We start from the raw sequence: 26,429 nt of genomic DNA, 5'->3' as shown, positions 1-26,429 counted from the left end.
AGTCCTCCTCAGTACCATGAATGATCAGTCTATGACATGGTAAATAGTTTTTAATGAAGTCTTATTGAACAGAAAGTATCACATATAGTCTCCTGTTGAACAAAATTGAAAAGTAGAGGGATACGCCCGCAAAACAAACCGTAAATATTACAAATTACTCTGACCAGCTCTCCACTGAAGTGAGGAATAAGAGACCATAAATATTACTTCAAGAAAATAATTAGCATGCAGTCAAACACAGCCATTAATGAAAGAATATGAATATTTAATCAAGAATTACCCAAAATAAATATTTTGAATCCCATTAAACATGAACTCTGAGAATATAATCTCAAGGGAGATTTAACACAGAGTTAAATCAATATTAAATCTCAATAAGCAATGGCGGGGGGGGGGGAGGGGGAGGTCAATTCCAGTAAAAATTCTTGAGGAAATAAAAGAATGAAATAGGGCCATCTTCTTTCCTAGCCAATGTCATTTTAGACCACGAGACTGTTTCCACTCTTATGCTTTATATATAATAAGGCTAAGAATTATGTGACTGACAGACCAACACTATTATACAAAATTTAGTAAGGTAAAATACTGCTGTCTGAGCTCCAATTGGCAATTTCTATTTTAAAAACATTATTTTTCTATGATGCATTGGCATAGACTTAGCAAAAGTCTAGGAAAATGAGAAATTGGTTAGTCTCTAAGGTGCCACAAGTACTCCTTTTCTTTTTGAAGATGAGAACGTTTCTCCACATAAAATCACACACTTCTTAATTCTCATTCATTTTAACATGAACTTTATCCCATACTCTAGGGGTAAAGAAACAAATCAACAATAGTTCTCCTAGGAACATGATTTCCTGACAGTGTTGGGAGCTTCCCCTAGCTATTAGCTCTTGCATAGTCTGAATACTCAGCCAAAACAGAAATTGACTTCAACTGGAATTAGGGATGCTCCCCTCCTCTAAAAATCAAGGCCTTCACTTTTAAGTTGATTTTACATAGTCTCAATTTTTCAGCAGCATTTTTTTCCAAATTTCAGGTCAAATTTGGTCCCAGTTTAGACTGTTTAAAAATTAACTTTTTAAAAGTGTCACATTCTTGGCCAGGAAAGGAAAAGCCGGTAATTAGGACTACATTGATCATTTTACCCAACCTCAAATAAAGAAAAGGGCATCTGATGATATATAATACTGTTTCAATTTTTCCATTTAACTTGTTCACTCCTAGCAAAATCAAATGTAGATTATTTTTTTGCTCAGCTCATCCACATACTTTCAAAGATGAAAGGTTTTTAAAGGAGTTAACAGACATTTTGTATGGTGGTTTTGAACTTTTCTAGATTGATCCTGTTGGGGACAGTTAGTTTGCATGTCAGTAAAGCCTCAGCTGCAGAAACCCCCAAAGTAATTTCCTCTCTTCTTAGGATTTAAAGTCTGTTTCCAGTTCAGCCCACATTGCGGTCTATTCCTTAGGCACGATCTTTGGGCTAGATGTTGATATATAGGATATTACAATCCTGCCACTGTTTTGGACAGACTATCATTTTATTCAGGCAGTGGCTAAAGCATTCCCTGTCTCCAGGCACTATGAGGGACATATGATCTTTTCTGGTAATAAAGATGAGGTACTATAAGAGATTCAGGTGTCAGAAGAGGTGTTGGAACAAATTGATGGTTTAATTTAAAAAGCAGTAAGTCACCACAGCCAATGGTACACATCCAGGAGTTCTGAAGAAGCTGAGCTTCTAAGCTATATCGATATCATTAAAAGCAGGGGATTGGAGAGTTGCATATGTTTCTCCTATGATTCTATGGATGATCAGAGAATGAGAAATATCAAGCCTTATATTTGTATTGGTTTAGAAGATAACTGAAAAACAGAATAATAAAGCATTTGGAAGACCATGATATTATAAAGTCTAAATCTAGTTTCTGCGAAGAAAAATCATGTCTCACGAACTTATTATAATTATTTAAATATGTCAATAGAGTAGTGGGTAAAAGGAGTGCAGTTGACAGTATTTAGACTTTTAAACGATCTTTGGGACAGATATTTAAAGGTGTTTAGGCACCTAACTCCCACTGAAATTAGCAGAAATCAATGAAATCTGGAAAGGGGGCGAGATGCGGTTTGAGCCATGTGAGCAAGATTTGCAAAGAACACAAGTTTATTTAGCTTCATCAAGTCCAGAGAACTTCAGTGGGAACTAACCAAGCTAGATGACTGGGCAACATGATGGCAAAAGTTCAGTGTTGATAAATATAAAGTAATGTACATTGCTGGTGGAAAAAATCATTTAAATTAGAAACTTACAGGGCTCTAAATTAACTGCATCAGCTCAGGAAAGGGACTTGGGCATCACTGTGAGCAACTCAGGGAAGATTTCTGCCCAATTGCTTGTTGCAGTCAAGAAAGAAAGCAAGATATTGGGATGCTTAAGGAATGGGATAGAGAAGAGTATGGAAAATATTATAATGCCTTAAGATAAATCAATGGCATTGCTTCATCTGAAATACTGAGTGAAGTGCTATTCATCCCATCTCAGAAAATACTGCAGAATTAGTGGGATCTCAGAGAGGCAATAAGAAAGATTATGGACATGGAAAAACTTGCATATTAAGAGAGATTGAAAAGATTGGGATTGGTTATTTTAGAAATGAGACTGATAAGAGGGAACATGATCAAATACTGATATCAAATAATGCATGAAACAGAGAAAGCAGATCAGAAGCTTCTGTTCCTCTTGCCTTATAACCCAAGGTTATGATTAAAATTAAAGTAGAAAATTAAAAAATTGATAAGGAATCATCTTTTTTGCAAAAATATTATTAAACTGTGGAACTCACTGCCAAATGATCTAATTGAGTCTAATAGTTTAACAAGATTCAAAAAGAGATTGGACATGTATATAGATAACAAGATTATCCAGAGTTGTAGTGCTTAACCTTTTTAAAAAAGTTGAAATAAATGAAAAGAATATAAAACCTTATGCTTTAAGGTTTAAACCAATCTCTTACGATCCATTGTCTACAGCCAAGCTCTACGATACAACCGCATTTGCTCCAACCCCTCAGACAGAGACAAACACCTACAAGATCTCTATCAAGCATTCTTACAACTACAATACCCACCTACTGAAGTGAAGAAACAGATTGACAGAGCCAGAAGAGTAACCAGAAGTCACCAACTACAGGACAGGCGCAACAAAGAAAATTACAGAACGCCACTAGCCATCACCTTCAGCCCCCAACTAAAACCTCTCCAATGCATCATCAAGGATCTTCAACCTATCCTGAATGATGACCCATCACTCTCACAGATCTTGGGAGACAGGCCAGTCTTTGCTTACAGACAGTCCCCCAACCTGAAGCAAATACTCACCAGCAACCACATACCACACAACAGAACCACTAACCCAGGAACCTATCCTTGCAACAAAGCCCGTTGCCAACTGTGTCCACATATCTATTCAGGGGACATCATCACAGGGCCTAATCACAGCAGCCACACTATCAGAGGCTCGTTCACCTGCACATCTACCAATGTGATATATGCCATCATGTGCCAGCAATGCCCCTCTGCCATGTACATTGGCCAAACTGGACAGTCTCTACGTAAAAGAATAAATGCACACAAATCAGACCTCAAGAATTATAACACTTCAATCTCTTTGGTCACTCGATTACAAACCTAAAAGTTGCAATTCTTCAACAAAAAAACTTCAAAAACAGACTCCAAGAAGAGACTGCTGAATTGGAATTAATTTGCAAACTGGATACAATTAACTTAGGCTTGAATGGAGACTGGGAGTGGATGGGTCATTACACAAAGTAAAACTATTTCCCCATGTTTATTCCCCCTCTCCCCCCCCCACTGTTCCTCAGACGTTCTTGTCAACTGCTAGAAATGGCCCACCTTGATTATCGCTACAAAAGGTTTTCTTACCCCCGCCCCCTCGCTCTCCTGCTGGTATTAGCTTATCTTAAGTGATCACTCTCCTTACAGAGTGTATGATAACACCCATTGTTTCATGTTCTCTGTGTATATAAATCTCCCCACTGTATTTTCCACTGAGTGCATCCAATGAAGTGAGCTGTAGCTCACGAAAGCTTACGCTCAAATAAATTTGTTCATCTCTAAGGTGACACAAGTACTCCTTTTCTTTTTGTGGATACACACTAACATGGCTGCTACTCTGAAACTTAACTACTAGAGATCAGCATGAGACTTTCATGGAGGACAAATTATCCCACATCTGCCTACTGAGGATTATCTTGCACCTTCTTCTGAAGTATCTGTTGCTGGACATTCAGAGAGAGGATACTGGATTATCTGACGACTCGTCTGATCTAATATGGAAATTCTTATCTTACTATACCAGGTTCCATAGAAATCATAAAATCCCTAAAATGGTTTAAAGCCACAGAACATAGTAATGGAAATTTGCATCCCTGCCACCTTTGCCACAAGGCACAAATATTTCCCCAATCCTATCCAGTATCTACTGTTAGGAGAAATAGACTGAAAGGTCAACACTATATTGATGACACACAATTCCATCAGTCCTTCCCAGCATTTAATTTCACCACAAATCCTCATGCATACAGTATCTGTACAAGAACACACCTTGAATAAAAAAGAGCTGGTTAAAGGTAAACCCCAGCAAGATAGATGTTATGCTTTAGGCGGAGAAAAATCTTTTAAAGAGCTTCCTACCACAGCACAGTCCCCAGTGACAAAGAACGTATACCCACAAATTGTCAGGACAGTCTGCAGGTTAGGATTTCTCTGGGCTCCTTGCTGTATCTCTTCTTTGTTGATCACCCCTCCACAACAATGCCTGTATTTGTTACTACCTGTTTTGGACTATGCCAATCCAATTTACTTGGGATAGAAAGTATCAGACTTGAGAAAGTTTCAGTTAGCACAGAGTGCAGTAGTATGTCTCCTCAACAATATGGGTTCACTCATTTGACTTGCAATGAAATATTAAGTGTAAAATCTCAGTCCTTTATTTAAAAGGAAAGAATAGCCTAGGGTGAAGACACCTAAAAGAGAATCCTCTGAGATTTGACTACATTCACCAGGTCTGTTCTGCAGGAACAATGTAACTGTCTATTATGGTTGAATGTGCAGGAGACAAGAATTTTTTGGGGACTGGTCCTACAGTATGGAACTCACTTCTGCGAGAACTAAGAACTAACACAAACCTCATCACATTCCAGTTCAAGTATAAAGAGCCCTTCAACCGTCTCTTGGCAAGTAACAGTAGAGAGAAGACTTATTTTTCTATCTGAATAAAAAGCACATTTTTTTCTTCCTGTTAAGGGACAGAAAAAAGAGGAAACACCATTTAATCCATTTAATAAACTTTAGTCTGGTGGTGGTGGTGTGTATGTGTGTGGGGGTAGGTTTGTTTTAAAACTCTGGATGGAGCTAAAGATGTCATGGTGATAAGTATGGCCAAAGGACGTGAATAAAAAAGGCTGACCTCAGGGCTGACTCACTATTAGCTTCTTTCAACTGTGACAAAAAGGAATTTATTAATTTATTTGTCGCCCCCCCCCCCCCCGACCAGAAATCAAATTAGAACCAAAGACAGACCTATGAAGTCATCTATTCCATCCCTTACAAATGCAGGATTGTTCCACAGTGTATATATTATGCATGTGCCTTGTTTCTTATCACTTAATCAGCTTTTATTCCACAAGAGGAAAAAGGGAACTAACCCTGTGGTTATTTTTCTACTTCAGTAGTCTCATGTGATGGAACTTGTCAGAAGACTGAAAAAAAAATCTTGATAAATGATGTGGACTCATGTATCTCATATGCTATTCTGTTAACTCTTTCAAATAATTCTGTTTACAAGGAAATTCTCCTTTTTGGAAGGTAAATTAGTTTGACCCTCTCAATTTATATTTATGCAGTTGTTGTAATACCATGCCCTTAATTACAGTCTCAATCACTTTCCCTGTTATTGAGGTGAAGTTCATTGGTCTATAATTCTTCAACTCATTGTCGGGTTCTGTTTTGAGATGGGCAACAAATTAGCTACTTTCTAATCTTTTTTGGAGAAGTTACTGTTTTTAAGAATATATTATATATCTTTGTCAGTTTTTCTGTTTTGCTTTTTAGGTCTTTTCACACCCCCAGATGAATATTATCCTGGTCCAGTGATTTACTGCACGTACGTATCTCAAGTTAATACATTATTCTTTCCTTCGTGATGTCTCGGTTTATGCCCCATCATGATCTCCTGAATAAAAGTGGCCTTGGAACAGGATTTTTCTCATCATTTTCATCCATGATGAATGACACACAGAATTAATTTAACAACTCAAAACTTGCAATGTGAGAAATCTCTTTTAGTGTACAGAATTTCCTTTTATTGTTCTGGTCTAATAGTCTGTAGCATATGCTTACTATATTTGTATTATCTGGGATTTGTATACATAAGGTATAGTCACATGAAATAATCTATGGACTCTTTTATGTAGCATGTCACTCCCTCCACTGGGCTAATACCTGTATTTTCTTTTCAGCTTTTAGCCAGGAACAAGCAGCAATCACTGATTTTTATTTTTAATAGTTACACTTCCACCCTATCATGACATCTGTTATATCAAAGGTTTCTAGGATTTTTATGAAAACATCTACACATTATGTCCTGATGTTTCCTTCTCTTAGCACATGATGCTCCTCACCATATGGATAACTCTCAAAGAGATAGGGATCTCACTGAAATCATACACAGATTTTCCTCACAATTCTTCCATGAGCAGATCCTGAGATGTTGACTGCAGGCAACAGACACCTCAAAACATGTCCCTTTCCACTGCCCTGCCACCTGGCTTCCTCATCACTGTGTAGCCTTTGACAGCCAAAGACCCTCCCAACTATTGCTGCCCTCACAGAGTGCACTTTTACATGTTCCATAGTACGGGCACTGCCTGTACTAACTTGTACGGTTTGCCTTACAGGTTTAGAAAGGGAGAATTTAGAGGAGTGAGACTGGTCAACTCCCCAACTCTATTCAAAAAGCTGAAATACTGGAAGGGCTTACTAGATCAGGTGATTTTCATTCTCCCTACGTTGGTGGAAGTGGAGGGAAGAATAAGTTCTTGGGGTGACAAAGAGACTATACGGATTCAAAACCACTTACATGTGCATGCTTCTTGGGGGTAGCAATAATAGCTTAACACAATCATAATCACTAGGTGCAATTCCTTTATTAGCTAAGACTGATAATATCACCTACTGAAAATAAATTAAAATTTAATATCATGTAATCAAGAGAAAAATATAACATTTTTATATTTGTTTATTTTCATGGAAATTTCCTTCCTTAAAATATGTTCAGTATAGCTTATTTTCAGCATTGCTCATCTTTTATTTTACAGTTCTTTATTACAATTTTTTTCTCTTCAATGTTTAGCACTTATTGCATGAATTTAAAGTTAAAAATATAGGCAGTGAAGGAGGAGTGAAATGCTTATGAAAACTGCAGTGAGCCTACAAGAATGAATAGGGGTATAAGCGGGGACAGTTTTAAAACTAGAACTACTGGAATATCTGTGCCTCTTAGTAATACTACAGTAACATGCTGCAATGCTATTTACATTTGTTATTTATTTAGTAAATAAGCTAACAATGCCTGTCTTTCCTCGATATATGTGGATAACTCTTATCAACATTAATTGATGTATGAATCATGCACACATTTGGTTTCCATGCCCATGTAAAAGACAAAAACAAAATTGAAAGCTAGTTTTTTTGTTTTAATTAATAATGCTTAAATTGGGTGTGGTGAAGTCATAGGCAAATAAAGCATGGAGTAGGAAGTTTAAAAAAGTTATTGCTAACGTAATAAAATACCCTGGAGATCTGATGCTGCAAAACTCAGTCATGTCTTATTTCTCCATTTAATGATAATAAACACATTTATAATTGGTTTTATAAAAGCATTCAATCAAATTAATAAAGATACATTAAATTGAAACAGCATTATTATACAACAATAGAAGTATACTGTAAGATGCTACAGGTGTATCTCCTGTGTTAGTGAAAAGTATGATAAGTGGTGTTATCTGATTAGTTAAATAAGTAGAGTACAGACTTAAGATTGTATTGTATAGTATATGCAAGGGCTAGAGATCAAGTTGCATTTGTTACTTTAACTTTTGCATTTCTTGACTTCTGAGTGCTTAATATTACCTTTGTGTACTTTTTTACTGTTTGTTACTTAGATTATTTTATTGGCTTTTGTTTCTTTTTTTTTTAAAAAGGGGAGAAAAAGTAGCAGGGGTGATATGGCTCAGACATCAATCTCTATGGTCTTGCAAAAGAAAAATTCATAATGAGAACGTACAATTCCATAATCTTTAACTATTTACTGTGGCAAGGCACCCTTTCTTAGCGCTACCTCCTCTGACACGGACAGAGCCTGGGGTAAATCAGCCCCCCACTATAGAGCGTGTCTGTCAAGGTTCCTTCCCCACTTCTGAACTCTAGGGTACAGATGTGGGGACCTGCATGAAAACCTCCTAAGCTTACTTTTACCAGCTTAGGTTAAAACTTCCCCAAGGTATAAATTAATTTTACCCTTTGCCCCTGGATCGACTGCCACCACCAAACTTTATCTGGGTTCCTGAAAAAATGGAGTTTGGACACGTCTTTCCCCCGAAAATCCTCCCAACCCTTGCATCCCACTTCCTGGGGAAGGTTTGGTAAAAATCCTCAATTTGCATAGGTGACCACAGACCCAAACCCTTGGATCTTAGAACAATGAAAAAGCATTGAGTTTTCGTACAAGAAGACTCTTTATAGAAGTAAAGGAATCACCTCTGTAAAATCAGGATGGTAGATACCTTACAGGGTAATTAGATTCAAAACATAGAGAATCCCTCTAGGCAAAACCTTAAGTTACAAAGAAGACACACAGACAGGAATATTCATTCCATTCACCACAGCTATCTTCTCAGCCATTTAAAGAAATCATAATCTAACACATACCTACCTAGCTAGATTACTTACTAAATTCTAAGACTCCATTCCTGTTCTGTCTCCGGCAAAAGCATCACACAGACAGACACAGATCCTTTGTTTTTCTCCCTCCTCCCAGCTTTTGAAAGTATCTTGTCTCCTCATTGGTCATTTTGGTCAGGTGCCAGCGAGGTTACCTTTAGCTTCTTAACCCTTTACAGGTGAGAGGATTTTTCCTCTGGCCAGGAGGGATTTTAAAGGGGTTTTACCCTTCCCTTTATTTTTATGACAATGTCTGTCTTCCCTCTTTGGGTTTTGTTTCTCAGAGCCTTCCCAGTAGGCCTCAGGACAGGCCTGAGGAGTGTTCCTCTGCCAAACAAAGGGAAACAAGTCTATAACGCACCAAAAACAAAAGGGAATACCTTTCCCTGTCCCCCCTCACTGGGGCAGGTGTTGTCCTATCGCTGGCCCTGGAGTGTCAGTACTTCCCCTAAACAAGCACTGGGTTTTGGGTGTCTTCCCTATGGGGAGGAGCGCAGTCTCTCACACTGTAGAAGCCTATCTCCCTGCTACATCCAGCATTGCAGCAGTTTGTCTCACTTCCAGGAGAAAGATTTTAACAAGTTTCAGGCAGCGCTTAATTGGACTCAGGTGTCCCTAATTGACCTGAAGTAACCCCTTCCCAGCTTCTAGGGAAAAGGGCCTTTACCATTCTGGGGCAAACATATCTGTTTTCTCAGACCCTCATGCAGCCGTCTGGCCTGACTTTGTCACAATACCTTGATACACTTAAACACTGCCATGTGTGCCATTTAGAAATCAGTGCAAGGAATCACTATTAAACTACCTTGCCCCAGCTAGTATTTTCCCTGTTTAGAATAACATTGCCCCAATTAAGAAGTAATTACTACCATTCAATACTCATACTCTCAAAAGATGCCTTTAATTTTGGGTCTCTCATTTTCCTTGTCCAACTTTAGGAATTGTGCCGGATTTTCAGGTGTGCTAACTGCTAAGAAATGAAAGTGAAGTCAGTAGGAGGGGAGCTGAGTCCTCATAATCAGACCATAGGTGAAGTTGAATTCCTCAAATTAGAAACCACTTTTGAAAAAAAACAGCCCCACAGAAATACAGCAGGCTTTGGGAAAGAGCAAATGCAGCCAACTGATATTCAGGACACTGCTCAATATCAGGAGGGGAAATGTCATACAGTGACATGTGATTGGAAAACTGAGGGCTTAGGTGTGCGCTTCAGCCTTCCACAAAAAATAAAAATAAAAATAAAACCAGGATTGTATTAATAATGAAAGAAAACGTTGAGTTTGGAACAAATTTGTTTATCTCACTTTATTAAAAATGGACGAATGTAGTCATGCCACAAAACTACTCATAAATGTGATATGCAGCAGCTATTATTTTCTTTCTTTCTTTCTTTCTTTTTAACTCTAGACCCCCAATTCAAGACAGTTGTCTACATCCATGAATGATGCTGCAGCCACCCACTACAATATTTGCCATAGACTCTATACCCAGAAAAAACAGCTTTGCTTTTTAGGGTCTGGTCTGAGAATTCTAAATAGCAAAGTTCTTGGAACTGCAGGTACCAAGCCTGCCCTAATTTAAAGCAATGACAATAGGGAAAGTAAATATTGCAAGCCCTGTCCTTTCTATTAGAGCCTGAAAGTTCCATTACTAATGAGTTTTCCTCGCTCTTGTTCTTTTTAAATTCATTTTTCTCTTCAAAAAAAAAGGTTTGTGCCATACATTCTACAATCCAATACATTTCCTTCTTATACATCTTGAGGATCTGCTACCATTTCTGGCCTTGGATTCATTTGGAAACAGACTACAATAGACTACTTAGAAAGCTAAAAGTGCTTTCCAAAAGGATTTTTTTTTTCCATGTGCATTGATGAAATAATGTGTTTTGTTCACGGAAGAAAATCATCTAACATCTGCAGTTAATAAGGTACTGGTCTCAGCATTTTTTAGCTTTTTTGTAGTGAACCTTGGAATATATAGATTTAACCAATTTAAATTTTCTTGAACAAAATGTTCTTCTTGATATCTTACCTGGCAAAGAAAAATACATTCTGCTTTCACATTTTTTCATAAAGTCTACAAAAATATATACTCTCTGTCTCACATAAAATGTATGTTCAACCTGCTTTTGCCTGTAATGGAATACTTTGGAAGTTGTTATACTGTGTAAAATGTTGAGATTTTTGATGAGTACAAGCTTCTTTGGTTTTTTAAGAAATCAGAAATCATAAGACAATATTAGTCAAAAAATGCCCCAGACATCATATTTTTCATTCTCTTATAACTTAGATTCCTACACAAGTCAATAAATCCATACTATTCCTAGGAATATATGTTTGAAATTTTAAAAAATAGCATAATGGAAAACAAATCAGTAATGGTTTAGTGGCATTATTTTATGCTCAGTGTAGGAGATTCTAGTTTGAGAACATCACCAATTTCCTAATGCTGTTACTGCTTGAGAGAGACTGTGAAAGATGCTTTCTACACATGTTCCCAAAGAAACCCATTTAAGAATATTTGGTCCAGTCCAGTGTACAAAGGTGCAGCCATGGTGTACAGGAGCCATTTACATTTTGTGGGATAAAAATTAATTTACAGACCTGTCACAATAAAGCTAAGGTCTAGGGTTGCCAATTTTGGTTGGACGTATTCCTCGAGGTTTCATCACATGACATAATCTTTAATTAAAGATTAATCTTTAAATCCTGGAGACTCCAGAATAATTCTGGAGGATTGGCAACCCCACTAAGGCCAACTTTTTAGCATTCTGAGGTCATTTGCTTGTTCTGACAGAAGAGGAGGGGCAACATGATCACAGTCATCAGGTTAAAGAATGGTTTCCCAGAAAAATGGAATATGGATTACGCTTTGGGACATAGATTATCTGTTACTATGTGTTTGTATAACACTTAGCACAGTTGGGCCCTTGATCTCTTTTGGGGATTTTGGGCACTGCTACAAAACAAGTAAATAATAGCAGCAATATGACGAACAATAATGGATTTTCCTAACTGGGGAAATATGTAATGCAAATGTTATAGCTGAAAAATGTACCACAACATACTTCTTAAGTGTAGGAAACAATAAAGGATTCCTTGGTGTGAGTAGGCCACAGACCTTATTCCAAATGTGCTTCACAAACAAACCACACTATGAAAAACACAAACTTGTCCCTTCCTGGAGTTTGACTTTATTAGTTAAAAAAATAAAATATTACATAAAAATCATCTCAAACCTTCTCTTCAGGTTTGTCTGCTACTCTAGTTCTTTCCTCAAGACCCAGAAAGGTCGTCCCCTAGATCCTCTCTCCTCAGAGAACCAATCCCACCATACTTATATGCAGGTATCATAATAAATCACCAGACTTACTGAATCAACAGAACCTACTTAACCCTTTCCCAATAGGCTCAACAGAGGAGATGGGCTGACTCAGTCAAAAACTACCATGCTGTTGATTATTGCTGAGTTTCACATATTTCCTTTTGTCTATGCTGGAAGAAATTTAATTCTTCCAATACATGGAGAGAGTATGAAAAAGGCCAAGGTTTAAAGTTTACTAGCTGTGTTTCAGTGTTGCAAATTATATCATATTTCAGATGCACTTTCTAAATTATATATGCACAGTTGAAAAAGCATAATTTCAGTATTTCAGGTTCCTGTATCCCAGAAGTAAGAATAAAATAACAAACTAACTTTTCTTGAAGGGTATGTACATAAATATATTGCAAAAACAAGAACTTATTTAAAATCCTGTGACAGCTTTCCTACAAATAACTGCCAGGCAGAAGCTCCTCAATCTTTTTCATCTAGATTATGATTTTTTTTTTGGTGCTCAAGTTGATATTTAATAATATTAACCTGAAGCTGTCTATACCTGATCCAGTCAATCTCTAAATACATAAAGAACTGCTGTTTGATGGGAAGAAATGTCAGCCACATTGTTAAACAGGCCCCTAAAGCAAGGCTGATTTAGAAACAGATTATGAAAAAGGCTAATGTAGTACCCACCTTTAAAAAAGGGAAGGAGGAGGATCTGGGGAACCTCAGTCCCTGGAAAAATCATGGAGCAGGTCCTCAAGGAATCAATTCTGAAGCACTTAGAGGAGAGGAAAGTGATCAGGAACAGTCAGCATGGATCCACCAAAGGCAAGTCATGCCTGACTAATCTAATTGCCTTCTATGATGAGGTAACTGACTCTGTGGATGAGGGGAAAGCAGTGGACGTGTTGTTCCTTGACTTTAGCAAAGCTTTTGACACGGTCTCCCACAGTATATTGCCAGCAAGTTAAAGAAGTATGGGCTAGAAGAATGGACTATAAGGTGGATAGAAAGCTGGCTAGATCGTCAGGCTCAACAGGTAGTGATCAATGCCTCCATGTCTAGTTGGCAGCCGGTATCAAGTGGAGTGCCCCAAGAGTCGGTCCTGGGGCCGGTTTTGTTCAATATCTTCATAAATGATCTGGAGGATGGTGTGGATTGCACCCTCATCAAGTTTTCAGATGACACTAAACTGGGAGGAGAGGTAGATGTGCTGGAGGGTAGGGAGAGGATACAGAGGGCCCTAGACAAATTAGAGGATTGGTCCAAAAGAAATCTGATGAGGTTCAACAAGGACAAGTGCAGAGTCCTGCACTTAAGACAGAAGAATCCCATGCACTGCTACAGACTAGGGACCGAATGGCTCGGCAGCAGTTCTGCAGAAAAGGACCTAGGGGGTTACAGTGGACGAGAAGCTGGATATAAGTCAACAGTGTGCCCTTGTTGCCAAGAAAGCCAATGGCATTTTGGGATGTATAAGTAGGCGCATTGCCAGCAGATCGAGGGACGTGATCGTTCCCCTCTATTTGACATTGGTGAGGCCTCATCTGGAGTACTGTGTTCAGTTTTGGGTCCCACACTAAAAGAAGGATGTGAAAAAATTGGAAAGCATCCAGCGGAGGGCAACAAAAGTGATTAGGGGACTGGAACACATGACTTATGAGGAGAGGCTGAGGGAACTGGGATTGTTTAGTCTGCGGAAGAGAAGAATGAGGGGGGATTTGATAGCTTTCAAATACCTAAAAGGCAGTTCCAAAGAGGATGGATCTAGACTGTTCTCAGTGGTACCAGATGACAGAAGGAATAATGGTCTCAAGTTGCAGTGGGGGAGGTTTAGTTTGGGTATTAGGAGGATATTAGTGGATAAAATATCCACTAGGAGTGTGGTGAAGCACTGGAATGCGTTACCTAGGGAGGTGGTGGAATCTCCTTCCTCAGAAGTTTTTTAAGGTCAGGCTTGACAAAGCCCTGGCTGGGATGATTTAGTTGGGGATTGGTCCTACTTTGTGCAGGGGGTTGGACAAGAGGTCCCTTCCGACCCTGATATTCTATGATTCTATGATCTAAGAAGATTGTCCTTAAAGTTGAACAGAAAGCTTTAGTGAAAGGAAGTAACAGACCATGTTTTGAACATCAAGAATCTATGTTTTTGTAGACTGGAAAACTTAAAATATATTTTCATTGTAAAACAAATTATTTAGGGGGGAAAAAAGCTTTCCCTCAATTTATCTGCCAAGACCTGAAATCAAGGCTTTCCTGAAGTGGTATGAATCTGTTTAACCTCTTTGTGCCTCAGTTCCTCAACGATAAAATGAGAGTTCTGATATTTCCTTTCATCACAGTGGTGCTGGGTGGATATATTAATTCATCTTAATGAGGGGCTTAGTTATGGTTGCTATACAAGAACTTAGATAAGTAGCACTGAGAGTTGTTACTTTAAAGTTATTTATTATTTTTAATGAAGCAGCACCCACATTGTGCTAAGCACTGTATATAGCTGAAAGAAGAGACAGTCCCTGTCCAATAAGTTTACAGTCTAAAAATGTGGCAATACAACAAGCCCTATGAGATCTTGCCTCTTCAGGCTGTTAGGAAAGTGTTTTAGGAAATGTGGCTTTACCCTTATAAAAGAAAAAGTGGTAGTTCCATATCAGTATGAGGCACAGTTTAAAAATAAAAAGGTTAGAAAAGAAAATGTAGACAGAGCATGGGGGCAGGCAGAGGAAACAGAGGCAAAAGAAGACCAACAAAAATAGTTATCAGGTAATGAACGGGGATAAGCAAAGGCAAAATGGATGAGAGAAATATACAAGATGAGAGAGTAAAATGCAAGAGGGTGAGAAAATAGGAAAGGGAGTTTGCATTTCTTCCCCCAGCCACATCATTGTAAACAATGGAGAAAAATCCCTCCAAGCATGACTAAGGGCATGTCTACCTACACAGTGGTGAAGACGCTCTATGCCAATAAGTGAGAGCTCTCCCATTGGCACGAAAAAAACAATTCCGCACACTGACATAGCTGTAGATATCAGCCCTTATGTTGGTGTAACTTTTGTCACTCAGGGAGGTATGACATAAGCTGTTGTGTAGACATAGCCTAAGCAAAGGCTGTTTTTGTGCCCAGATTTCCAGTATTCCTCCCTATCAATGCAGTAAGAGAGAGTGCTTATGTTTATCGCACAATCCTCAGCACTACTCCCTAGATCTATAGGACAAGATTTTAAAACATTTAATGTTTCTAGATAAAATATAAAGACTTACACTTTTGGAATTTGAACAGAGAACATACTGGAGGTGAAGGCATACATAACATACATAGTCTACTATTGTTAGTATTTCATTCTTAGGTTTGGGTTTTTTTTTGCATATCATTGTTGCTCTAGTTACCTAATTAATCTTTTAGACAGGCATTTTATCCAAAACAGAAGAATGGGTCATATGTGTTTTGCAAGCTAATAAAACATTTGTTTTAAAAAGAGGTTTTAAAATTTATGTATTTATTACAACATATTTAAATAATTTTCATAAAACAAAGTGAGTAGGAACATAAAATAATACTATATGTAGTACTACTTAATCTTAAAAGGCAAATGACATTTTCAGTACATCACATGTCCATATCAGAGATTCTCTCAACTGAAATATACAGAAAAAGAGAACTTACATTCTGGAATAGGTTTCAGATAATGGTCCATTCTAAAACCTACTAAATTATCGAGTATTAAAATATTCATGAAATCACTTTCAGGTGGAATTGCTGAACCCTCAAACTTAGCTTATTTATCCAAAACAAAAGAAAATTAAATTAAAAAAAAAGAAACAATCTAAATTTGGCTTCCTGATGTTGGTTAAAATGTGTAGTAGCCCCATTAATAAAATAGTTTTTTGTACAGCCAAGTCTCTGCTCCTGGAAGTCCCTGACGATGTATTTGACAAAAACAGCTGGGTCTTTACAGAATCAGTGTCAGGAGGATACTGAATGGTTACTAATAGAAATATTATTGGAGTTACTCTGCATTCACACTGGAGTGACTAAGAGCAAAATTTGGCTAGGTATACTGAAAAGTTCCTTATTGTAGCAATTTGGAATCTTCCTGACACCGATTCCATAAAGAACCAATTGTCTCTATCATACGGCTATTGAAGAACTTCCACGCACAGAGACTTCACCTTCCATGGCTGCCGTAGAGGAACATCAAAATATCTCAGCATATAAAAATGGCAAATTATCCAAATATGGTACAGACCACAATTATTAAAATATAGTCCCCAAAAGAGTTTCTGGGTCAGGAATTAATCCACATATAAGCCTATTTCAGAGTAGCAGCCATGTTAGTCTGTATCCACAAAAAGAAAAGGAATACTTGTGGCACCTTATAGACTAACAAATTTATTTGAGCATAAGCTTTCGTGAGCTTACAGCTCACTTCATCGGATGCATGCAGTAGAAAATACCTTCTGCATGCATCCAGTGAAGTGAGCTGTAGCTCACAAAAGCTTATGCTCGAATACATTTGTTAGTCTCTAAGGTGCCACAAGTACTCCTTTCCTTTTTGCGTATAAGCCTGTGTGTTAAATCACAGTACTCATCCCAGCTGATCTCAATAAGTGTTTGAAAAGAAAAATGTGCTGGAAAGTTAAATGACCGCCCCCACACATTATTGGTAAGAGTTGTCATCTAGCTTGTAGGAAAAAGTGCATGGCCCCTTTAAGGGCCTGGTAGCTAGAGAATGACTTGCTGCACAAGTTTCAGACCAGGTCAGCATGGGGAGGCTGACCCATCCCCTCCCCCAAGTGACCAGAAGAGAGGGGAGAGTATGTAGGTCTATGCCAGGGCAGGAAATACCCTCTTCAACCTGGACCAGGTGGATCAGCACTTACCATCCCACCCATGGAAGTAATGAAATACGAGGTTTTGTCATGATTTGCTATGAGCATTATGCTAATCATGCCTTTCTCAGGGGGTTGGGAAGAATTTTTTCCCCTCACCACCAAATTTACCAAGGAAAGGTAAAGGTTTTTTTCACCTTCCCCACAGTGGGTTGGGGGCTTAGTTGGGAAGGACATGAAACAGGGGTCAGGCTATGATTATGTAACTCACTATGTAAGTATGGGGCAGATGTCCAATGCAGGTTACCCCATAGGGAAGCGATATGATGATCAGATCAAATGGATTGGTAAAGGATTTAAAGGAGATATTCTTTAAAGGAGTGGGAAAAGGGGGAGAGGGATTGTGGCTCCCATGACTTTTTTTATTTATTTATTTTTTTGGTGTGAATATATTCATTCTGTTATTAGGGACTTGTTCTTAAATCAAGAAGTCAAAAATGTGCCATGACCTTAATGCAGTGTTTTCTAATTCAGCTACCCAAATTTCCACTCCCTACATCTGTGCAGATATGGCTTCCACTTTTATTCTCTACTCCATTCAGATAATTCTGTATGTCATCCAGTTGATTGCACCAGTTCCAAACCTTTACTGATAGCATCCTTTAACTCTGCAAAGCCAATTTCCATCCAAAATCTCTTCCAACTGGTTCTCTGTGTTGTGGATCTACCAACTTTACACAAAAGGCCTTGGCATGAAAATGTTTTATCTAGGGCCTATTGGCTGTTGGGATATATATGTCATCTACAATGAATAAACAAACACTCTCAAGGACCACAACAAAAAGAATTGCCTTGAAAATGAAGGTTACTTACTTGTAACTGAGGCTTTTTGAGATTGGCTTTGCACATTCCCACTCTCGGGATACATGCTAATCAATGCCATTGAAAAGTTCAGCCTTCTGTTAGCAGCTCCCCTTAGAGGGCTCCGGTTCCCCTTCCCTACTTCTCCTCTCAGCGTTCGGGCACATTCTGAGGGAGAAGATATAAAAGGGGCAAGGCAGATTGCTAATGCAGAATCATGGTTAGCTGGGATTCTGCAGAAGAGGGGAAGGTGGGTGGGAAGTATGAAGAACCCTTGTGAAAAAGTAAACAACCATAATTGAGAGAGAGAAAGAAAGAGAGTAGGTAAGGGCTGCAGAACTGATCTACCAAATTGGGATCTGATCTAGCTGCTATATTTAAGACATGATTCTTAATAAATGTATGTGTTAAACTTAATACCACCATTTAATAAATTTCAATTAGTGGGACATGCCTTAAATATGCTATAAAAGCAGCCATTGAACTAGTGGAGTGTGGAACATGGGGGAGACCATGAGGCATTGTTATAACTTTCTTCTATACACAGCCAACACATCAAGATAATGTTTTGGTGGAAATGGTATTTCCCTTACGGTTACTCACATATGAAACTGTTTTTGAAATTCTAAAATCTTTGGTCCTATCTAAATTGCAAGTTAGCACATTTTTATTATCCAAACAATTTAATTTGTACTCTGTCTTATGTAAATATGGTCTGGGACACCCGGAGAGTAATGGATCGATTGATATGGAAATCGGAATCAACTTTAGATATAAATTTTGGGTGAGGACAAAGAACTACTTTATCTTTATGAAAACTCGTAAATGAAAGGCCAGCCACTATGGCATGAAGTTCACGGACCCTCCTGGCTGAAGTTATTGCATAAATGTGGTTTTAATTGAAACATGAAATAGAGAAGAAGAAGAAGAAAAACTTTGAAGGATGGAAACAAAGCTTTGTTAGCACAAAGTTTAAATTCCATGAGGGAATTGGCTCTCTCACAGGGAGATAAAGATTTAGCAAACCTTTCAGATATCTCTTGGCAATTCTGTGAGAGAATAAAGATTTACCATCTATTGGCATATGAAAAGCTACTGTTGTACTAGATGTACCTGGGGTGATGCAGTAGACAAACCCTTATTCTTAGGAACAGCAAATACTCTCATATGGATTGAATAAGAACTGACTCAGGACATTACTATGTACCCATAATGAAAATCTTTTCCATTTTAAATAACTTTTTCATGTTTATTGTCTTCTAGCTTTACCTAAAGCACATTGTACTTCTGCATCTTATTGCCCACATTGTCATATGCAACTAAAGTGGATCTGGAAAGTACACCTTCCGTTGCTGCTGTCACAGGCAGTCCGGTGATACTGGTAAGCATTTGTAATTTCCTTTAGAAAGAAGAAGTAAGTCTGTTTTCTAAGACTTTCTGTCGTGGCTAAGTTGGGATGATAAGGATCACCCCAGTTTGGCTGAATCTTGTCTGAACTTCACAACCTTCAACATTAGAGGGAATGGTAGGAAAGCATAAATCAGCTCTATATCCCAGCTGAGGAGGAATGTACCTGTAGGAAGTGAGCATATGCTCATTATCTTGAACAATAATGACAGCACTTGACATTGAACCTTGTGGCAAATAGGTCTATATTTGGCATAGTCCAGAAAGGAAAAAATGTCCTGGACTAGAGTCTCCTTTAAGGACCATTTGTGCATCTGGAAAGAGTCTCTGCTTAGTTGCTCTGCTAACTCTTTGAAAGATCCTCCACATGCAGAACTACTGTATAAATCTTGTGCATTATATACCAATCCCAATGATTTATTGCCTCTTTGCAAAGCTGTAATGACTGAGCACCTTCCTGTTTGTTTACATAGTATATTATCCGATTGCCTGTGGCCATTTTAACCAAGGTCCTTACACCTGAAGAAGGAATGATCTGAGTGCCAAACAAATTGCTATTAGCTCCAGAACACTGATATTAAGGTGACACTCTTGCTGATTCCACAGGTTTTTTGTTAACAAATTGTTGAAGTGTGCCCACCAGCCTGTTTTGAGGTGTCTTTTATATTTATCATGGAAGCAGACAGAGGGTTGATACATGTTCCTGGTCCCTCCACCATAACAGTTTTCTGGATTTTCTTTGGAATGGTAACAATTAGCTTCATTTTGTCTACTGAAGGTCTGAAGCTTCTTATCAAACAGTGTGGAAGGGGTCGCATTCTTAGCCTTGCATAAGGAGTGACATAAGTATTTGATATCATAAGACCCAGTAGGGAGAGGGAGAAACTTACTCTCCGAGATGGACTTTAAAGCAGAGACTGAATGATAAATTTCAGTTTCAGAAATTTCTTCTCCAGGAGATAAGTCCTCATCATGCTGGAGTTTAGAAGTGATTCCATGAAAAAAAATATTTTGTGATGGGGTCAAAAGTTATTTCTGTTTATCAAAAAGACCAACTTTCAGAATAGAGAGCCTGTGAATTGAGTGATTTCTTTCAGTTCATCTTCAGAAGATACTTTTTAGGAATCAATTATCTAAATAATGAAAAACAAAAATCTCTTGTCTTCTTAGAAAAGCTGCTACTACAGACTGACATTTTGCAAATACTTGAGGTGCAGTAGAAAGGCTAATGGGGAGAATCCTGTACTGGAAATGGTCCTGTCCTGTGGCAAAAAGAAAGATACTTCCTGTGTGATGGTCTTATCAAAGTAAGCATCTTTGGTTTTCTACTCTCAATCTCAATCTAGATGGGAGAAGGAAGGAGGGGATAATGGATCCTAGTGTTATCATTTTGAAGCAAAACTTTCAGATGTATCTGTTCAGTTCCTCAGATCCAGGATTGGACAAAGATGCCAACTTCCTTTGGAAGTAGGAAATATCAGGACTAGAAACCTTGATATCTGAGATCTACAAGAACCTCCTCTATTGCTCCCTCTCTTAGTAGAGAATAGATTTCAATTCTTAACACAGACTCATGAGAAGGGTCCCTGGATACGGAGGGAGAGGGAGGGTTTTGAATTGAATGGTATAACTATCTTTTATAGTGTCCAAAACTGTATGTCCATAGTGATTTTTGCCACTCATTGTAAGAACGGCATAAACCGACTCCAATGTTAGGGAAACAGAATTCAAAGTTGAAACGTTTTTTTCAAACTTCATAGAATCATAGAAGTGCAGGACTTGAAAGGACCTCAATAGGTCATCTAGTCCAGTCCCCTGCACTTAAGGACTATGTATGTAATAACTAGACCATTCCTGACAGGTGTTTGTCTAACTCAGGGGTGGACAACCTGAGCCTGAGAAGGAGCCAGAATTTACCAATGTACATTGCTAAAGAGCCACTGTAATATGTCAGCAGCCCCCCATCAGCTCCCCACCCCCCACACACTCCCAGCGCCTCCCGCCCACCGGCAGCCCTGCCGATCAGCGCCTCCCCCTCTCTCCCGGCACCTCCTGATCAGCTGTTTTGTCGAGTGCAGGAGGCTCTGGGTAGGAGAGGGAGGAGCGAGGGCATGGCAGGCTCAAGGGAGGGGGTGGGAAGCGGTGGAGTGGGGGCAGGGCCTGTCGCAGAGCCAGGGGTTGAGCAGTGAGCACCCCCCCAGAACATTGGAAAGTTGGTGCCTGTATCTCCAGCCTTGGAGTCGATGCCTATACAAGGAGCCACATATTAACTTCTGAAGAGCGGCATGTGGCTTCAGAGCCACAGGTTGGCCACCCCTGGTCTAACCTGTTCTTAAAAACTTCCAATGACAGATATTTCACAATTTCCCTAGGCAATTTGTTCCACTGCTTAACCCTGACAGTTAGGATTTTTTTTCCTAATTTTCAACCTAAACCTCCTTTGCTGCAATTTAAGCCCATAGCTTCTTGTCCTTTCCTCAGAGGTTAAGGAGAACAATTTTTCACCCTACTCCTTGTAACAACCTTTTATGTACTTGAAAACTTTTATCATACCCTCACCCTCAGTCTTCTCTTTTCCTGACTAAACAAACCATTTTTTTTCAATCTTTCATGTGAGACAGTTTCACAGGGATCAGCAACTTTTGGCACGCAACCCGCCAGGGTAAGCCCACTGGTGGGCTGGACCAGTTTGTTTACCTGCTGCGTCCACAGGTTCAGCTGATCTCACCTCCCACTGGCTGCGGTTCGCTGCTCCAGGCCAATGGGGGCTGCAGGAACTGGCAGTCAGCACATCCCTTGGCCAGTACCACTTCCCACAGCCCCCATTGGCCTCAGAAGTTGAGGGAGCTGAGGCTACTCCTACATTTTCATCTGGAGAGGAGCTGCATATGAGTTCATGGTGTTGATGTAAAATTTTGATTTGTGGAGGTGCAACACATTTCTCTTCCTCATCATATAAGATGTCTTGGATAACCATAAGGGGGCTTAGTATGGGATTCATTAGCATGGGATCTGAGTGTCCCAGATCCGAGTGTCTTAGACTGAGTGTCCTGGATCTGCAAAAATATTCCTGCCTCGGTGCAGATGCAAGGTGGTAGCTCTTGAAACAGGTTGAGATAGAAACTCTGGATTTGGGCAGAATGGCCAAAGCATCCAGAGATACAATTCCCAGTCCTGCCAGCTTGTCCAGTTCAGTACAATATAACAGTTAGGAGAATGTATGCGTTTACAAGAGTCCATCTCAAAAGCATGCCCCTTAGAAACTTAAGGATCTGGATAAATGGTTGGATCCAACTCTTCCTGTGAATGAAGGTCCAAGCCCAGATCTAACAAGTAATTGGGGATACCACTGAGGTAGGAATTTGCAATAGTGTCAGAGATGACAGGGGTCTTGGGATTTGGAGGTAACATGACCAAGGACTCACATGGAATCTGAAGAAGGCTCACAATCATCCATGATCAGCAGCTGGAAGAAACTGATGCAACAACCATGGCTGGGCCTCTTGTAGAGCCCTTCCTTCAGGTTGTGCTCAAACATTGAGGCGGGGAGGGAAAGGAGGCGTGTGAGCACTCTAACAGGCACTGCTAACAGAAGTCTACACAATTCAATGGCATCAGTTGGAACATATCTCAGAAGTGGGAATTTGCAGAGGACACTTGAAAAAGAAAAGAATTTACCTCCAACTTCCAGCTGAACAGAACTACCTTTCAGACACATAGGCACTCAAATACCACGGAGGTATTCAAATATCATGGTGATGAGACAGTATAAAGTATACCATTTAGGGAAAAAATATAAGTTTAGGTAGATTATTTAAATAAGTATGCAAATACACACACACAAGAACAAAATGGAGATGAGAATGTAAATGGTCACCTTTGTGCTCTCCTTTCTACATACACACATAGCATTAGTTTAGTTATTGAAGAACTACTATTTCTGTGAAAGAATAAATGTACAACAGGAACAAAATGGCCTGTGTATAATAAGACACTGTCCACAAATGACCTGCCCTCTAAAAGTGAATCATGTAAAGAATGAAAGCAGGTATTTAAACTGTGCAAAATATCTAAATCAAACCTCAAATTCTCTTTCAAATGTACCTACTGTTCAAGGTTTCCTGTATTCACAAACTGCACCCTCTGCCTCTGAAATATGGTGAACATGATCTTGGGTTTTGGTGTATGTTTGTCTGTTCTGCATGCTTCATAAACCTGTCCATCTTCTCCTCTCAGCAGCTGCTTGCTTCTAATGTAAATAAGACTGGACTTCCTTCTTACATTAGCTGTCTTAAGGGGGACCCTGTACTTGGAGAGTCAGTATGGTCCTTTATGAGTTAAAATTATGCTAGTCTTGGTTTTGAGTATGGCCCCTAAATATCATGGTGATGAGTTTATTAGAAGCGTTATACATCAATATCCTCATGCAGCTCATTCCTCCTAGGGTACGGGCTGTTCCCTTATCTTAAGAGTGCTTTGTATGGACAGAGGACATGATGCCTCCTCAGATCCACCCCACTCCTTGCTCACCCTTCCAAAAAAAACTGTCAAGAAGGAACAGGGAACAATCTTCTGTTCTTCCTGTTTAGCCACTGCACTGAGCTCACAAAGACAGTCAGAACTCTTAGCTGGTAAGCTCTAGAAGATTTGCCAAGGTTCCCTAGAATGTGGCAGCCTTGGGTTTCCCTAACTACCATGCTAAAGATTGAAGGACTTCTCTCAGCCCTAGCTCAGTAGAGCTAGATAGCAAGGATGTGTGGATTTTCTACCACTTGTGCTGAATTGTTTAACTTACCCAGAATATTCTTTAGGATGGAAGGAAGTAGCAATCCATACTGAGTGGACTTCAGAAGACCCCATTAGTAGACCAGCCACCCAGCAACATAAAGGACCAGAGGGATGCACTGGAGAAGTCACATAGGCCCAGGAGAAACAAGCATATGTGTACAGAGGGTAGAGTGTGCGGCAGCTCATGTTTCCTCCAGCCGACAGTAAGGTAAAATGAGGGACCAGGGTTGTTAGGGAAAACAGAGCACCAGATGAGTAGTCCTTGTGATGGGGAGAAGGAGGAATGATTCAAGGGTAGAATAGTGGGTACCATCTGTATTTGGTTCCCCATGGAGGCTTAATCCTCCAAACAAGCCTTCGGGTATTGGCTCACTTTCAACTCTTGAAGTAAAATGCATGTTCATATTGTTCTAGTATAATTAATGAATACACTACAACTAGATAGTAGCATAATCTTATCTTTAGTCAGATGACCTTTGAATCTGCTCCTCCATGTCTGACCTACCTACACATGCCCAGGCCCAAATTTCTTCTTATCACATTGATACCTCCTTGTATATGTTCTATAGATACCTTAAATTTAAATGGCAAAAAATGAACTTCTAATCTTTTCTCCTAAACCTTTCATCTCCTCAGTTGCTCCATCATTGCTGACTTTACCTCTACTCCTTCTCCCCAGCCCAACCAATCAAGCTTGTAGTATTGGAGTTTTATTTTACTTATTTTACTTCCTCCTCAAATCCAGGTTCTCTCCAAATCTGCTTACTTTTTGTGCATACTTCTTAAATATTTCCTCAAATATATCCCCCTTGGCAAAACTCCTGTTACTATCGTTTTCTTTCACCCAAAGTATGGTAACCTCCACATTTCTAGCATTTGTGACTCTCACAGCAACTCTTTTCAATATACGCAACATTCTGCAACTAAATAACCTTCTCCCACCACTCTGACCCTCTCCTCAAATCTCCTTTCTTGGACCCAGTGTTCTCCTGCATTAAGTTAATACCTGCTCTTATTTGTAAGGCTTGCCATACCTCTGACCCTGGCTATATCTCATCTCCTGTCCCTCCCCACTTTGCTCTCTGGGATCTGTTCACTCTTTTGATCTAGTTATTCTCTATTGCTTCTCCTCACAATCTCACTGTCACACTGTCCCCACACCTGCTTCTTACACCTGAGATGACATCATTCTTCCTGAACACCAAAGCATACTCACCTCCTCCTTCAAATCCCTGTTCAACACCTATTTATTTTCAGATTGCTACCCAGCACTGACAAACTCCTTTGTGCTCACTTTTCCATCCTTCTCCCTGACCGAGATCTTTATTTTAAAATATCAATGTGAAAAAGATATGACTCACATGATTATTTGCTTTGACCCTTGCCCTTTTTTTCCACCTTTCTTTGTTGGCTCTCACCACATTTTCTGTTGCTCTAATTTAGCTACTAGGCTCTGCAGGGCAGGGACCATGTCATTTTAAAATCTGTGTCAGGCACCATCTGGGGCTATGGTGATATATCATTATACCATTACCTCTGTCAGAAAATAAAACAATTTTTTTCTCTTTACTATTAAACTTTTGGGTGAAACAGATGTTTATGCCACATAGATAACCTAGGGTGAACAAGAGGATCCCATATGTTGTTGTGGCCAAAGACAGACAAAGTCACACATCACTGAGAACTGCCCTCTGACCAGACTTGATGGTTGTCTGAGGGATTCACACTTTGCTGCCATAAATTGGCTTGGCAAGCTCTGCATCCAATAAAAAGACAACCACATAGATACTGATACTCCCAAAAGCTCACAAAAGCAACAGCAGTTTCATCTTATATACTACATATCCTTCTCATGCCAAACCTGCTCAAGAACTTTGTTAGTCAAGTTTATTTATACAACTGACTGATATACCTCAGTCTCAACCCACATATTATTCCAGACTTGGGCATCTGTTCAGATTGTTGTGATAAGCATGGGGGTTTAGGCACAGAAACTCATCTTTACATTTATTTACTATAAATCAAATCACATCTGTGTGCTTACACCTACACATATCACACAAATTATGGAATAGGTTAATTTCTGAAGTGAAAATATATTTGCTTGTATCAAGTGCCTGGATTTAAATAATCACAGAAGTATTTTATTTTCACTTTTCTACAACATACAACAAATAATAACAAACCTACTTTTCAGTTGT

At 39.1% G+C, this 26,429-nt stretch overlaps 1 protein-coding gene across 2 annotated transcripts in view; it reads right to left on the bottom strand.

Moving 5' to 3' along the window:
- Nucleotides 1-26,429, bottom strand: part of CSMD3 (CUB and Sushi multiple domains 3) — a 1,215,628-nt gene that overhangs the window by 592,710 nt on the left and 596,489 nt on the right. The gene's annotated exons all lie outside the window — the stretch shown is intronic.

Source organism: Lepidochelys kempii, chromosome 2 (genome assembly GCF_965140285.1).
Source record: "Lepidochelys kempii isolate rLepKem1 chromosome 2, rLepKem1.hap1, whole genome shotgun sequence".
Classification (NCBI taxonomy): domain Eukaryota; kingdom Metazoa; phylum Chordata; order Testudines; family Cheloniidae; genus Lepidochelys; species Lepidochelys kempii.
Note: the sequence above shows the minus strand (reverse complement) of the source record. Positions and strands in the feature narration are given on the sequence as shown.